Source organism: Solanum tuberosum, unplaced genomic scaffold, assembly GCF_000226075.1.
Source record: "Solanum tuberosum cultivar DM 1-3 516 R44 unplaced genomic scaffold, SolTub_3.0 scf00260, whole genome shotgun sequence".
NCBI classification, from domain to species: Eukaryota; Viridiplantae; Streptophyta; class Magnoliopsida; order Solanales; family Solanaceae; genus Solanum; species Solanum tuberosum.
In genome coordinates, this window is record NW_006239188.1 from 550,165 (window position 1) to 565,387 (window position 15,223).

A 15,223-nucleotide genomic window follows, 5' to 3' on the forward strand; every position below is an offset into this window, starting at 1 on the left:
CAAGTGATTCCGCAATGCAGAGTTAGATTGCCAAAATTTACAGAACTTGAGGATGTTGAAGGCCAAAGCAAAAATGCGATGGAACTGACCTAAGGGCGAACCACCGAGCTAATCGGTGAGCCAGACATACTGTGCCTAATGGCCCTTCGCAGCATATTTTGGGCGACTATAAATACGATTTTGAACATCTAGTTTTATACCTTTTCATCAATATTTGATCATAAGAATTATCTTTGACATTGAACTCTGAGTATTGAGACAAGTTCTCTTTAGCTTTGAAGAATAAAAGTTTTCCATTTTTGAGAAATTGGAAGTGGGTCTTTGAGATTCTCCAATTTGGACCTTTGTAAAGACGAAATTAATCTTACCAAGTTGATGGAAACACAATTTGGTAACAATTTTTATCTTTTTATGATGTCTAGCTAAAATCCCAATTCTTGGGGTGTTATTATGTGATTATGGGTTGATTTAGCTTATGGGTATTGCTAATTGTTAGTTTAAATGCTATTTAGAAGTGATTTCAATAATTAATGGTGGTAAATATTAAAGGATTGTAGTTGCAAATGCAGTTCTACCTTCGTGTTTTTCCTTACTCGAGAGAGAGGTTTTAAAACCAAGAGTATTGATTGATGGTCTGTGGGTACTGGGTTGTCATGTGTTTAGCTCAAGAGAGTGAATCCTAAACCCTTTTCTACACATTCAGCTCGAGAGAGTGACTAGACTAAGGCATAGGTTGTTCTTATTTTGTATGCTTGTTCATGTTTGAGAAAAATTGACTTTATTCGGGGTAAATTGTTTAAGAGAGAGTTTACCTCCTCTATAGTCTAGCCTATTCACTGATTTACAACTATTTTCTAATAATTGCAATTACCCATTTGTCCACATTAGCCTATAATCGAATCACATCCCAAGAACCCATCTCATTATTGTTATTTCTTATTATTTGTTGTTGCTGTAGCTAATAATTAAAACCAAAACCCCCTGTTATTTGACATTCGTGTCACCCCCTAATTTTAATTATGTTTTTTTCCGATAATGTTTATTCATATGATTGACTTGAGCATATTCGTACTTTCCTATTGAATCTTAAACACGTACCACTCCCTATGGGATTTGACGGCAACTCATTTAGTTGGGTTATTATACTGACTAACGATCTTTAACACTTAGAATTGGATGAAGTGTCCTTGAAACGTTAAATAAAAATGGCGCTGCTGCCGGGGAGTGGTGTTGGTTAAGACTTTTTAGTTAGGTTGAGTTTTGTTCTTGTTAGTTATAGTTGAACTTACTTAATTTTTGTTTTGTTTTTCATGTTGCTTATTTAGTACTGAAGAAAAGAGCATGTTTTGCAGCAATGATAACCAAATGGATCTCTCTCCTTTAAGGATGATGATTCTTAGGGATAACATCCTAAGTTTCAGACAATTGGAGGGTGAGTCAATCCATGAGTTGTGGTTGAGATTTCAGTCTCTATTGGTGCAATGCCCAACTCATGGAATTTCAGATAAAATGCTGCTAGACTGCTTCTATAGAGGTCTTGGTCCAGGGAACAGAGAAGTGGCTGATCAAATTTCTTCGGGTGGTCTTACACGACAACCCTATGCAATAGCAGCCCAGCTCCTTTATCACATGGCCAAGACCAACAAGAAGTCTCAAAAAGATCAGATTTTAGCCACACTACTGACTCAGTTGGATCTCAAGGCCAAACAACTTATGGAATTGGAGGTACCGTACAAAAAGAAAGATCAGTAAATTCCCCCTTATGAGCGTACAAAGTCCAAGGAGCACAAGGGTGAACGAGTAGCAGAGATTCTCTTAGTTATTAACCACAAAGTCGAAAAACATAACAGAGTGTTGAATGAGATAAAAGAGAATGTCTCACTACTGAATCAGATGACTGCTTCCCATTCCATATCTATTCAGCTACTCGAGACACAGATGGGTCATATAATGTCTCATCTCTATCCCACAAATCATGATTGAGTGGGGAAGTGGTGCCACGATGTTAACTAAGGCCCTTCTAGGGAGGCAACCCTAGTTTTTACCACTTTCCTTTTGTTTTAGAAATAATCGTGTGCTGATTTTGCAGGTTAGACTGTAGAATGTGTGAAAAGTGCACGTTGGCGAGCCAAAAGTCCAATCGGTGACTCGCCGAAGAGGTTGGCGAGCCCGACTTAGACCGCCGTTGGACTCATGGAATTCTGTAACTGGAGTCTGTCAAACTCGATGAGCCCAGGAGCAAATTGGCGAATCACCAACGATGTCGGCGATCACAATTTTATCTGCCGTTTGGACCCCCACATTAACTCGAGGTCCTGTAAAAGTCGGCGAGGTAAGTACCAAATCTGCCTGTTGCCGAGTAGGTCCGTGAGCAAAACTTATGTCGCCAAATGGGCGAGAACTAGATGGTTTTAAAGGCCAAAAATTCGAAAGTTCAAAATCTTTCACATTCCCTCACTTTTCAACATTCCAAACTCACACCCGTACTTTAGTTTCCCGTAATTTTTCTTTATTATCGCTTTTTATTCGTCATTTGTGTGTTCGGAGTTGGAATATTTGCCGCCTAGATTTTCAACTTGTTTATTCGGCTTATAAGGTTGGTTCTCCGAACCCCGAATTCTTATTTTGAGATTTTACTCATTTGCAATTTATCTTATATTAGTGAAGTGTGTTGGGCCTCTCTGAATCATAATTGTGTATGTATGTGCCTGTTTTAATTTGATTATCATGCCTATAATGCCTTTATTATGAAATTTCCAATTTTTTTGTGCATAAAATTGATCAAAAATGTGGGGTTGTGGTTAAATGATTGTTGGGTCTAGTCTAGTGAAGTCTAAGTAACCCGCATTTGTGCTAAATGGCGTATTTTGCCCAATGATGGAGCGGTTGACGCATTCTTAAGGACAAAAGTCATCAAAGAGCCAAATTTGGCCAAACCGGGAGAAGTCTGATTATCCCGGGTGCATGGGTATAATGCGACTCGCCGACTGGTTCGACGAGTTTGTCTGCAACTGATTTTGTTGCTTTTGCTTGAACTATTCCTAATTCTTTTTTATGCTTTTGTAGATATGACTAGAACGAACCTATACATGCCATCCCGTAAAAGAGTATGGGGCATTGTTATAAATGAAGGAGGAACCAACCCTCCTAAAAAGGGAAGAACATGGACATGAATATTGCTGCTCGGTTCTAGTTTGGCTTTATCAGTAGCACCATCATGCCGTCCCAGAATGAGTCTATCCTCTGTCACCCTAAGGCGGCCTACCTTGGGTCGATCATATCCAGGAGAAGCATCAACCGAGAACTTATCATAGAGTAGGAAATGGCAATGAGGGTCAACCAGAGCCAGACCTCTCTACTATTCTCGATGTTGATTACAGAGCTGTGTCGACGTGCTGGTGTTCCTTTTATCGAGATGAGATATTTTGAGGTCACCCCTACATCCTCCACTGATATTCGGTATATTGAGGCCAAGTACACTCGGGAGGAGGCAGATAGGAGGAGAGCAGCTCCGGTGGACACATCCTCAGCGATTGACGTAGAGACGATTCCTACAGAGGCATCCTTGCCTACTCCGGCCTCCGGGACTTCAGGTACATCTGCTCCCACTTTTTCCTCCTAGGCTCCTGGTGCTTCTACCTCTTCCCAGCCCACCAGGATTACTCAGGCTATGATCCTAAAGATGGGGCATCTGGCCCATTCGGCTGATGTGAGGACTACCCGATTAGAGTTTGCAGTCCCATGGATGATTGACAGTGCCATCCTTGGTGCACTGAATCCCCTCCGGACTTATGTTGATGATTATACTGCGAGAGTCGCGGCTTGTGATAGTAGACATGGGGTGTCTTCTGAGGTGACGACTTTGAAAGTCGAGGTCACAGATTTGAGGAAGGACGTGGACTACTTGAAGTCCACAGACTTCACTTCAGTATTGGATGCAACAGATGATATAGATGCCCCAATTACTTTTGAGATTCCTCTGGCCACCAACAGACATGTACATCAGGATGATATGGCAGCTGATAAGTCAAAGGCATAGACTGACAATGAGCAAATAGGTTTACGAGATGATGAGGTTTATGATAATTTTACAGACCTTGAGGATGCGATGTTCGAGAATGCACGCCACACTTATTTGAGAGACACCACCATGGGTGGGTCCAGTGGAGCTGGTACTTCTGACGTGACTCCGCGCACTGATGCCCAAGATCAAAGTGTTGCACCGAGCACTGATTCCCCGACAGATGGAGAGATTGTGGAGACATGACTTTTCTTTACATCCCTCTCGGTCCCTTTTTATTGTTTTTTGGATATTTTTATTGCATTTGAGGACAAATAGCTTTTTGTTTGTGGTGGGTGAGGTATTTCCATACCCTCATCTTCTGATAAGTGTTTTGTTTGTACATTGGGTTTTGTGCTATAAATTGTGTTTTGGAACTATTTTTTTGTGGATGTTTGACCTCTTGGCTCCTTGTTTTAATTGTAAATGGTTTTTTACCCTTTTTGAAAATTGTGTGCCACTTCTTGATTGTGTTTGAATGTGGTTGTTCTTGTGCATATTTGAGTGTCGGTTGTGATCAATACCGATAACTTGAATACTGCTATCAATCGGACAAAAATAAATGTGCGGCTATGATGAGGTTAAATGAAGTTGCATAGAAAATATGTGAAATTTTTGCATCTCGTTGTGAGTAGCCGATTATCGAATTGAGTCTCTTGTGATGAACATTGCACACTAGCAAAACTGTGGAGTCTTGTTTGATATTGGTGCCAATGCCTTGTGTGATGAGCTTACCGTGAACCATGTGTTATGACACCTAGAATTTTCCTCGTTGGTCCAGTTGACTAAGTGAAGCAAGATCCTGAAATGATCTTAGGCAACAAATTTAAAGAGAGAAACAATTTGACATTATACCTCTTTTGTGGCCTAACTTGTGAGTGTGTGAACTTTGTTTGAGCACCCTTTGAGCCTTACCTTTTCTTGGAAGAATCTTGATGCAACTGTGACCTTTCTTGATCCCTTCACCCTTAATCCTCATGTGATGTGGTTTGTTTGAATAAGCCAACTTAGGCCAAAAGACTAAGTTGGGGGTGTGGTGAAAACATAAGGTAAATCAAGAAGTGCAAAGAAGTCCCCTTGGACCCATGGTTTTGAAAAAGATGGAACCCCTACATACAAAAAAAAAAAAAAAAGAAAAAGAATGAAAATGTTTTGAAATAAAGTTGCAAAAGAAAATGGGGTGACTTTTGAGCATGAATGAGAATGAGGAAGAAAATGAAAGAAAGTGTTGTTCATACCAAATTTCATGATGATAGCAGCCACTGAGCCTAAATGACCATACCTTTACACTCATCCCCGTTGCAAGCCTTAAAAGACCTTTTTTTTTTACCTTGAGTGAGCTAAAACAAGTGTTGATTGGAAAATAAGGGCAAACCTATGAGTGAAGTCATGCATGTGTTCATCTTTGTGAGAGTAAGAGTTGTTTTTGAATCCGGAACTTTAATTTGTTGAACCATTGTGTGTGAATATGGAATCACTCTTTGTGTGAGCACATTTCAGTACCTTTGTTGAGCTTGAACTTACATTTGAAGCAAATATTGTGAACTTGAGAATCGTTGGTAATGGTGAGTCACAACTTGAACCATTGAGTGCACAATTGATCCTTGCATGAGTAAGTTAAGCCTTGTTGTGTGCATTCATGATTGAGCCTTGTGTAGCACTGTTTGAGATATCCTTTTTGAACTATTGAAGTTGAGTTTTACTTGAGGACAAGCAAAAGTGTAAGTTGGGGGTGTTGATGAGTCCGAGGTTTGGATTCATTTAGGGCTTTATTTATATAGATTTGTGTAAGTTGGGTGTGTTGATGAGTCCACAATTTGGACTCATTTAGGGGTTTATTTGGATAGATTTAGTGTCCTCAAATGCTTCTTTTGTGCCAATAACAGATGTAAAATCCTTGATTTCTAGGTATTTGGATTGAGGAACAAAGCATGGACACTAATTTGCAAAAAGGAACAAAGCGAGCTGAAAGAAGGAAGAAATGAAGACATAGTGATCGCCAAGTCCCTTTGGTGAGTCGCCGAATGGCCACCAACTCACCTAAACTTCCAGTGTGCCAAGACCTGAAAGAGAAAATCAAGTTGGTGAGAGAAAGGAGCAGTCGGCGAGTCGCTGAGTGATTCCGGATGCAATGTTAGATCGCCCAAAGTTAAAGAACTTGAGGATGCTGAAGGCCAAAGCGAAAAGGCGATGGAACTGACCAAAGGGCGGATCGCCGAGCCCGCCTTACTGCGTCGAATGGCCCTTCGCAACATATTTCTGGCGACGATAAATACGTTTTTGAACATCTAGTTTTATATTATTTCATCAGTTTTTTATCATAAGAATTATCTTTGACATTGAACTCTGAGTATTAAGATAAGTTCTCTTTAGCTTTGAAGAATAGAAGTTTTCCATTTTTGAGAAATTGGAAGTGGGTTTTTGAGATTCTTGAATTTGGACGAAATTAATGTTACCAAGTTGATGGAAGAACAATTTGGTAAAGATTTTTATCTTTTTATGGTTTCTAGCTAAAACCACAATTCTTGGGTGTGATTATGTGATTGTGGGTTGATTTAGCTTATGGGTATTGCTAATTGTTAGTTTAAATGTTGTTTAGAAGTGATTTTAATCATAAATTGTGGTTAAAATTAAAGGAATGTAGTTGCAAATACAGTTCTACCTTCATGTTTTTGGCTTGCTCGAGAGAGAGATTTTAAAACCAAGATTATTGATTGATGGTCTGTGGGTATTGGGTTGTCATGGGTTCAGATCGAGAGAGTGAATCCTAAACCCTTTTCCCACACATTCAGCTTGAGAGAGTAAATCCTAAACCCTTTTCCACACATTCAGCTCGAGAGAGTGAATGGATTAAGGCGTAGGCTATTCTTATTTTGTATGCTTGTCGATGTTCGAGAGAAATTGACTTGATTCGGGGTAAATTGTTTGAGAGAAAGTTTACATTCTCTATAGTCTAGCCTATTCACTGATTTATAGCTATTTTCTAATAATTACAATTACCTATTTGTCTACATTAGCCTATAATCGTATCACATCCCAATAACCCGTCTCATTATTGTTATTCGTTGTTATTTGGTGCTCTGTAGTTGATAATTAAAACCAAAACCCCTTGTTATTTGACATTCGTATTACCCCCTAATTTAAATTATGTTTTTATTTGATAATGTTTATTTCTATGATTGACTTGAGCATATTCGTACTTTCCTATTGAATCGTAAACACATACCACTCCCTGTGGGATTCGACCCCAACTCATTTAGTTAGGTTTTATACTGACTAGCGATAGATTGTTGATACTTAAAATTGGATGAAGTGTCCTTGAAATGTTAAATAAACACATACTGGAGGCTCTTATGATATGTGAACACATCTATATGAACACAATACAAGTAATGTCTCCAAATCTTTAGGGAAAATGCTACGACTACAAACTCGAGGTCATGAGTCAGATAGTTCTTCTCATGCACCTTGAGCTTTCCAGAAGCATAAGTTATGGCCTTACCTCGATGAATCAACACACAACCTAGGCCGACCCTGGATGCATCACAATAGATCACATAACCGTCTAAACCATCTGGTAGAGACATGACAAGAGTTGTAGTCAACCCAGTCTATAGTTTTGAGAAACATTTCTAATACCTATCGAACCACTGAAACTTGACCTTTTTTTTAGTCAACTTGGTCAATGATGAAGCTATGGATGAAAATCCTTCAACGAACCTCCTATAAAAACCGACCAAACCGAAAAAACTTCTGATATTTGTTGGAGAGGTGGGTCTGGGCCAAGGCTGCACCCCTTCAATTTTCTGAGAATTCACTCGAATCCCTTCACTAGATAACACATGACTAAGGAAAGCGACTGATTGCAACCAGAATTCACATTTGCTAAACTTAGCGAATAACTGGCAATCTTTGAGAGTTTAAAGAACAACTCTCAGATGAGTCGCATGCTCCTCCTTATTCCGAGAATAAATGAGGATATAATAAAAAAAAATGATAACGAACAAGTTCAAATACTGTTTGAACACCCTGTTCATAAAGTCCATGAAAGCTGCAAGAGCAGTTTTTATTCCAAATGACATAACTAAAAATTCATAGTGAACATACCGAGTCTTGAAGGCTGTTTTCGGGATGTCACTGTCTCTGACTCTGAGCTGATGATAGTTGGATCTGAGGTCTATCTTAGAAAAGCAACTAGCTCCCTGAAGTTGGTCGAACAAGTCATCAATCCTGGGGATGGGATACTTATTCTTGATAGTGACTTTGTTCATACCACAATAGCCAATGCACATCTTAAGAGCACCATCTTTCTTTTCCACGAATAACACTGGAGCACCTCATGGAGAGATATTGGGTCTGATGAAGCCCTTATCTAAAAGGTCTTTCAACTGTTCTTTCAATTCCTTACGCATAGCTAGAGCCATTCTGTAAGGAGGAATCTAAATAGGCTGGGTATCTTGAAGGAGATCTATTTCGAAGTCAATTTCCCTTTCGGGAAGAACTCTGGGAAAATCTTCTGGAAACTCATTTACTACTGGAACTGACTCAAAAGTTGGGGTTTCGGATTTTGAATCCTTAACCCGAACAAGATGATAGATATACCATTTAGAGATCATCTTCCTAGCCCTAAGGTAAGAGATAAATCGACCAACAAGCATTGAACTGCTACCTTTCCACTCTAAGACTGACTTGTTTGGAAATTGAAACTGAACAATCCTAGTTCTACAATCGACGAAGGCATAACAAGAATGTAACCAATCCATGCCTAAAATGATATCAAAATCTACTATTTCTAACTTTACAAGATCTACTGAGGTGACTTTTTGAGAGACTGTGACTAGGAAATTTCTGAATACTCGTCTATCTATAACTAGGTCACCAACTAGAGTAGAGACTCATAAGGGTCCTAAGAGAGTTTCTGGATTGACACTGAAGTTTTACTGATGTATATGGAGTTACAAAAGAAAGTGTAGCCCCTAGATCTAACAAGGAATAACCATCTAAATGGAAGACTTGTAATCCTCCCACTCCTAGTACTAAGTGTAGGCCATTCCCTTCAACTGATAGTTAGCTAAATCCGCACTCTCGACTGGAGTGACACCCATAATGTCTATTATCTTCTGGATGTCGCTGAGAAACTCTTGTTTCTGGTTTAGACCGATGAAACTCCTAAGGGTTCATCCGAGCGAATAACCAGATTCTTACTACAACAGTGTTGGTGTGCCGCAAAGCTAGGGCCATGACCTACTGATTGACCTGGGATGATCCTAGACTGAGCAAGCACTTGGAAAGTAGCCCTAAACTCAACATGTGTGACTTGCTCAATCAATAGGTCTGATGGAGTTGCTGACTGATTCCTTGTGTTAACTCTTTTGGGAGGCATTTTTAGAAATGCTAAGAGTACGAGTTAGAAGGAGGTTAAATAAAGTTAATACTCTATAGCACAAGTTGGAAAATAAAGAATGGAAGTTTTTCTTAGAACACCTAGTAACCTCTCCCTCATAGGTGTGGCACACTTCACACTCATGAAAGAGACTCTACTTAGTGCGACTTTCTGACATCCTAGGATTCTTGAACCTAATGCTCTGATACCAAGTTTTTCAACCCCGAGGCTACGTACTTGACTTAACACGGGACCTAGGATCATGAGTGACCCCAAGTTAACCTTGAAGCTGGCATATCATTAAAAAACTAAACATATCTAGGAAAACATGAACTAATGCTGAAGCTAAATCAATTGATAACTGATAGTGGGAATACCCAAAACTGGTCAGAATATATAAAACTTTCTAAGAGTTTAGTGATACTGAACAATCACTCAAAAACAAAAGCTTAATCTAATAATATGTCTAAAAAGCCTCTACTGACTAGAGTTGCTGCGACATGCCCCGAGTTAAGTCTAGCAAAACAAAAACTGAAATAAAATACTAAATATGAAAAACATGTCTATTGTCGTTGAAGTATGAGGACTTCCACTGAAGCTGCTGATTACGGATCAAGAACCGATCTATGCGTGATCTGGATGCTGAATACCTCAACCTACATCATGAAAAGATGTAGCATAGAGTATACGTCAGTACTTGGAATGTACTGAGAATGCATGATATAGATAATAGCTGAACAAATAAAAAGGCTGAACAAAGCATAACTGAGCAATGATATAATCTGAACAAGAGTGCACATATTGAAACATAATTGAAAAGCTTAACTAAATGCAATGACCAAGTACTAATTATGAATATAACATGCTGAGACTGATTACTGAAGTATAAACTGAAAACTTGGTCAAATACACTAGAGTCTGACTGTGGGAGGTACTATTAACCAACATAAAACCACGTGACCTAAATGCGGAATCCGATGTATACGCCCCATAGAGAGGACCCAATATACCTTGCTAGGGGTATAAAGGCATGACTAGTGTGATCACTAAATCTGATGCCAATATAGGGGACTTATAAACCTATGGGGGCACATAGTTTTAAGACTATTAGGGTACGTTGAACCCTAGTCCAACTCGGTGCTAAACCTACTCCCAATTGGAAATGTGTATTTGACACAACATAACTAAAATACTGGATAGCTCAATATTCTAACATACAAATATGAGAATGCAACATTTAGGTATTGACAATGCAACATTCGAAAACTAGAGCATGTTTATCTGTTTAATTGCCCTAGCAAGTATAATTCATGAACTAAAAGAATTTATACAACTAGGGTTCTAAGTTTCATGCAATGAACTATGCAAACTTTCCAAGAAACAAGCTAATTTGATTTAGGATACTACAACAATTAAATCACAATAATTATCTAAGGTTTTAGAAACCCTAGGTCTAAATAAACCATGGAGAATCAGGAATCTGACTTAATTCTACGGACCTAGTGGATGAGAGGAACCCACTAGTGTAATCCTACATACCTGATGACGAAATTCATGGAGAAATCCGTTGGATTCAGGCTGAAACTTGAAGAACACCCCTTGCTTGTTCTTGTGAAACTAACGCCTCTCTCTTCTCATTTTGCTTTAAGTTTTGGTGATTAATTATTTAGGGTAGGTTCTGACTAGAATATAAGGACTAAACTGAGTAAAATAGCATAGTTAAGGTGTAATACGACGTAGTTTAAATGTCCAAACCATAGGGGAAAAGACCAAAACAACCCTGACTTAAAAGCTGACGAGGCCCTCCCATGGCACCACTGACGAACCGTCAAATTGATCACGACCCATCAAGTAGGTCTTCATTCTTGGCCAGTATCTACTGGTCCCTGGTACTCCCAACTGTGGTCAACTTCATGGACTGTGTAAAGGACCACGGATCGTGAAGGCCACCGTGGTTCTTCACTTGGGGCTAGCGATTTGCTGGCTCAAGACGACGGACCCATCCACAACCTATCATTGAGACCACGACCCGTGGTGGGCTTTGTGGTTTTGCTTCCTGAGCCCTGGTGGTTCTGCATAGCTTCCACGAGCCTTCCCACGGCTTGTGTGGGGATCCACGTCCCGTGAAGGGTCCCATGGTCCACCACTTCTGGGAGGGTGTGAGACACGATGAGGGTGACGGACCGTAGTCCTGATCACGGCTCGTGAACCCCACCGTGGTTCACCTATTCCTGCTGAAAAGTCCAAGTCTGTTTTCAAGAGGTGTTACAGATCCGTAGCCAGTAATGGACCTTCTAGCAGCTTAGGTTCCTATATAGCCGGTGGGGCTGGGGTTAGCCCAGTGGCTACTTGAACCAATTATGATTCCCAAGCTTTAGGCAACCATCAAACAATTATTGACCATTCTAGGGGGAATACAAATGGATCCTACTGGATCTACAATTTCACCTACACCATCTCCGTATGGTCAACTTGTAGCAGAGGCACCTTAGGTATAGGTAACTCCTAGGGCCATCCTGTGATTGTGACCAGAGCTATGTCATTAGAGGAATAAAAGATGCACGGACAGTTTATTAGACTTACACCTCCGAGGTTTTCCGTGGTCATGGGTAAGGATGCCTATGATTTTATCATTACTTGTCACGACCGACTATATACTCTAGGTTTGGTGGAGTCAATAGGAGTCAATTTCACAAGTTACCAGCTAGATGGGCCGGCTAGACAATGGTGCCATTTTTGAATTTGAGACCAGACCAACTGATTCTTCTCTAGTTTCGTTGACAGGTTTTCTGAGGCCTTTTTGGCTAGTTTCTGAAAGTAAAGAGGCGGGGGGGGGGGGGGGGGAGGTGAATTAAAATTCCTTCAGTTGACTCACCTGCAAGTTAGCAACACAAATATATACAGATATAGTAAATGCAGTGAGTAAATAATGCAAAGAGTTTTATACTGGTTAAGAACACCGATGTGTTGCCTACTACCCTTGGGTTTCAAGGGTTTCCTTAAGAGGTTGAAGGGAACTTGGGTAGTACAAGGTATTTCGACTATAAATCCTGTTCGATATGCAAACCAGAACTTCTACATTGACACAACCTCTACTTGTATAACCTACACTCAGTTTGTTCTTTCTCTTTTCTTTTTCAGTTATAAGCTCACATGAATACAGTGTTTTTATGAAAGATGATAGACAACAGTACAACTTCAAGTGAAGTACATACTTCACAACTATGGCTAAGAGTGGTTTATATAGCGTTGGAGGACTTTGCTTTTTTATGGAAACCCAAGGGTGTTTGAATCAAGGATCTTTGATTGAGTCCTTGATTTTATTCTGATTGATTTGTTGAGTCGTGTCCATATCAGATATGTGCATGCACCACCCCGTATCCGAAAAAGGGAATTTAGTTAAAATGCAGAAGTTACAGATGCTAGTTACGGAGGCCAACCAGGACCCGTGGGTTGAACCATGGACCGTAGGTTGGTCCGTCGTTGGCCACCTTGCCATTCTAGTTGAGGCCAAGAACAACGGCCAGACCTACAGACCGAAGGTCAGACCACGGTCCGTGGTCGGGATCCTTGGTTCGAGGTCCAAACATCATCTTTATGACATCAATTGATCGTCCACCAGGACGGACCGTAGGTCATACCAAATTCAGTCGACTAGGGTTCCATAGGTCCATCCATAGTTCGTCGGTCGAGGGGCGTCAGTGGTAGCTGGCAGTTATTTTTGGGCAGGTGGATATTTTACTAATTTATTAATTCCTATAGTATGTCATTTTTACTAAGTCTAGGGCCCCTATATAAGTCTCTTTACCCCCAAATTCACCCCATTTAATTCATTCTTCTAAACTCCCAAAAGAAAACCAAATCTCCTCCCAAATATTCCCTCTCTAGAAACTTGAAGAAGAAGAAGAAGGATTCAACTAGGGTCTCAAGCTAAAGTATCAATACCTCCATTAAAGATAAGTAATTGGACATGAGGTATGGTAGTTTTCATTCATGAATATCTTTCATACATAGAGTCCCCAAATTCCTCTATTTCTAAAGGTAGAATTCCCCAATTAGCTAGGATTTTCTTCAATTACCATGGATTCTTTTGATTATTGATCCTAATTTTTGAATTATGTTTACTATGCATGAATTTATGATTTAAAATGCGTTTATGATGTTTCCCCTATGAACCCATACAAACCCCCATTTAAAATTCTTCTTTTCTTTCTCTCTTCTATTTACGGAGGGGTTCCATCTTTTTTCAAAACCATGGGTCAAGGGGTACTTCTTTGCACTTCTTGATTTACCTTCTCTTTTTCACCACACCCTCAACTTAAGCTTTTGGCCTAAGTTGGCTATTCAAATACACCACACTTCATGAGGATTACGGGTGAATGGATAAAGAGGGGCTACAATTGCATCAAGTTTCTTCCAAAAAAAGGGTAAGGCTCAAAAAGGGGTTCAAGCACAGTTCACACACTCACAAGGTTGACCACAAAAGAGGTATATTGTCAAATTATTTCACTTTTCAAAATTGTTGCATAAGATCATTTCAAGAGCTTGCATCACTTAGTCAGCCGGACCAACGGGGAAAATTCTAGGTGTCATCATATAAGGTTCACGATAAGCTCATCACACAAGGCATTGGCACCAATATCAAACAAGACTCCACACTTTCGCTAGTGTGTAATGTTCATCACAGGAGACTCATTCAATAATCGCCTAGTCACAACGAGATGCAAAAAGTCCACCTATTATCTATGCAACTTCATTTGGCCTCATCACAGCCGCACATTAATTTTTGTTCGATTAAGAGCACTATTTAAGTCATCGGTATTGATAAAAAGATGATCGATACTCAAATTTGAACCAAAACAACCACAATCACACACAAGAGGTGGCAATTTGTTTTAGAAGGGTCAAACGATTTGCATTCATAATGAGGAGCCACAAGCTCAAACATCCATAAGACAATATCAAAACCCTATATTATATACACAAGATAGTCACAAGAGGTAGGTATGGAAATACCTCACCCCCCAGCACAAATAAAATGACAGTTGTCCTCAAATGCACAAAATAATAGAAAGTCAATAAAAATGACAGAGAAGAAGCTAAAGAAAGGTCCTGTCTACACAGTCGCTCCGTCTGTCGGAGCATCATTACCCGGAGCCACATCAGCAACACTGGCTTCACTAGGGTCAGCCATGGGTGTATCTGCCAATGAAATTTGCACAACTGAATCAACCATTGCCTTCTCAACCTCTGTAAGGCCCTCATAAGTAGCCTCCTCATCAACAGAAAGTTGTTCCTCATTAGTCTCAGCCTCAAAATCAGCAGAAGCCATCTCCTCAACTCGAACCTCATCTCTGGTGGTAGCCGGAGCCATATCCATATCAGTTGGCATGTCGAGGATCTCCATAGTGCCAAAAATCATCGACATATCTGTGGACTTCAGCTGGTCCATGTCTTTCCTCAGCTCAACAATTTCGTCCTTTAGAGCCATCAGCTCATCAATTGCCCCCTAGCCTTGATCACACACCGCTATCCGTGCCGCAAAGGCATCTATACACACACTAAGGGGTATCATCGCAGCAGTAAGGGCCCTCTCAATCTTCCCAAGGACTGTGGCCTCAAGCCTGGAGGCATGCCTATCAGTAGAATGGGCTAGATTCCCCATCCATAGTATCACTGCCTGGGTGAGTAGAGGTCGGGAAGCAGCAGCAACAGTGGCACCAGACCTAGGGGGCAGGGGAGTTGTAGAGGAACTAGGAGTCACAAAAAGGACATCACTA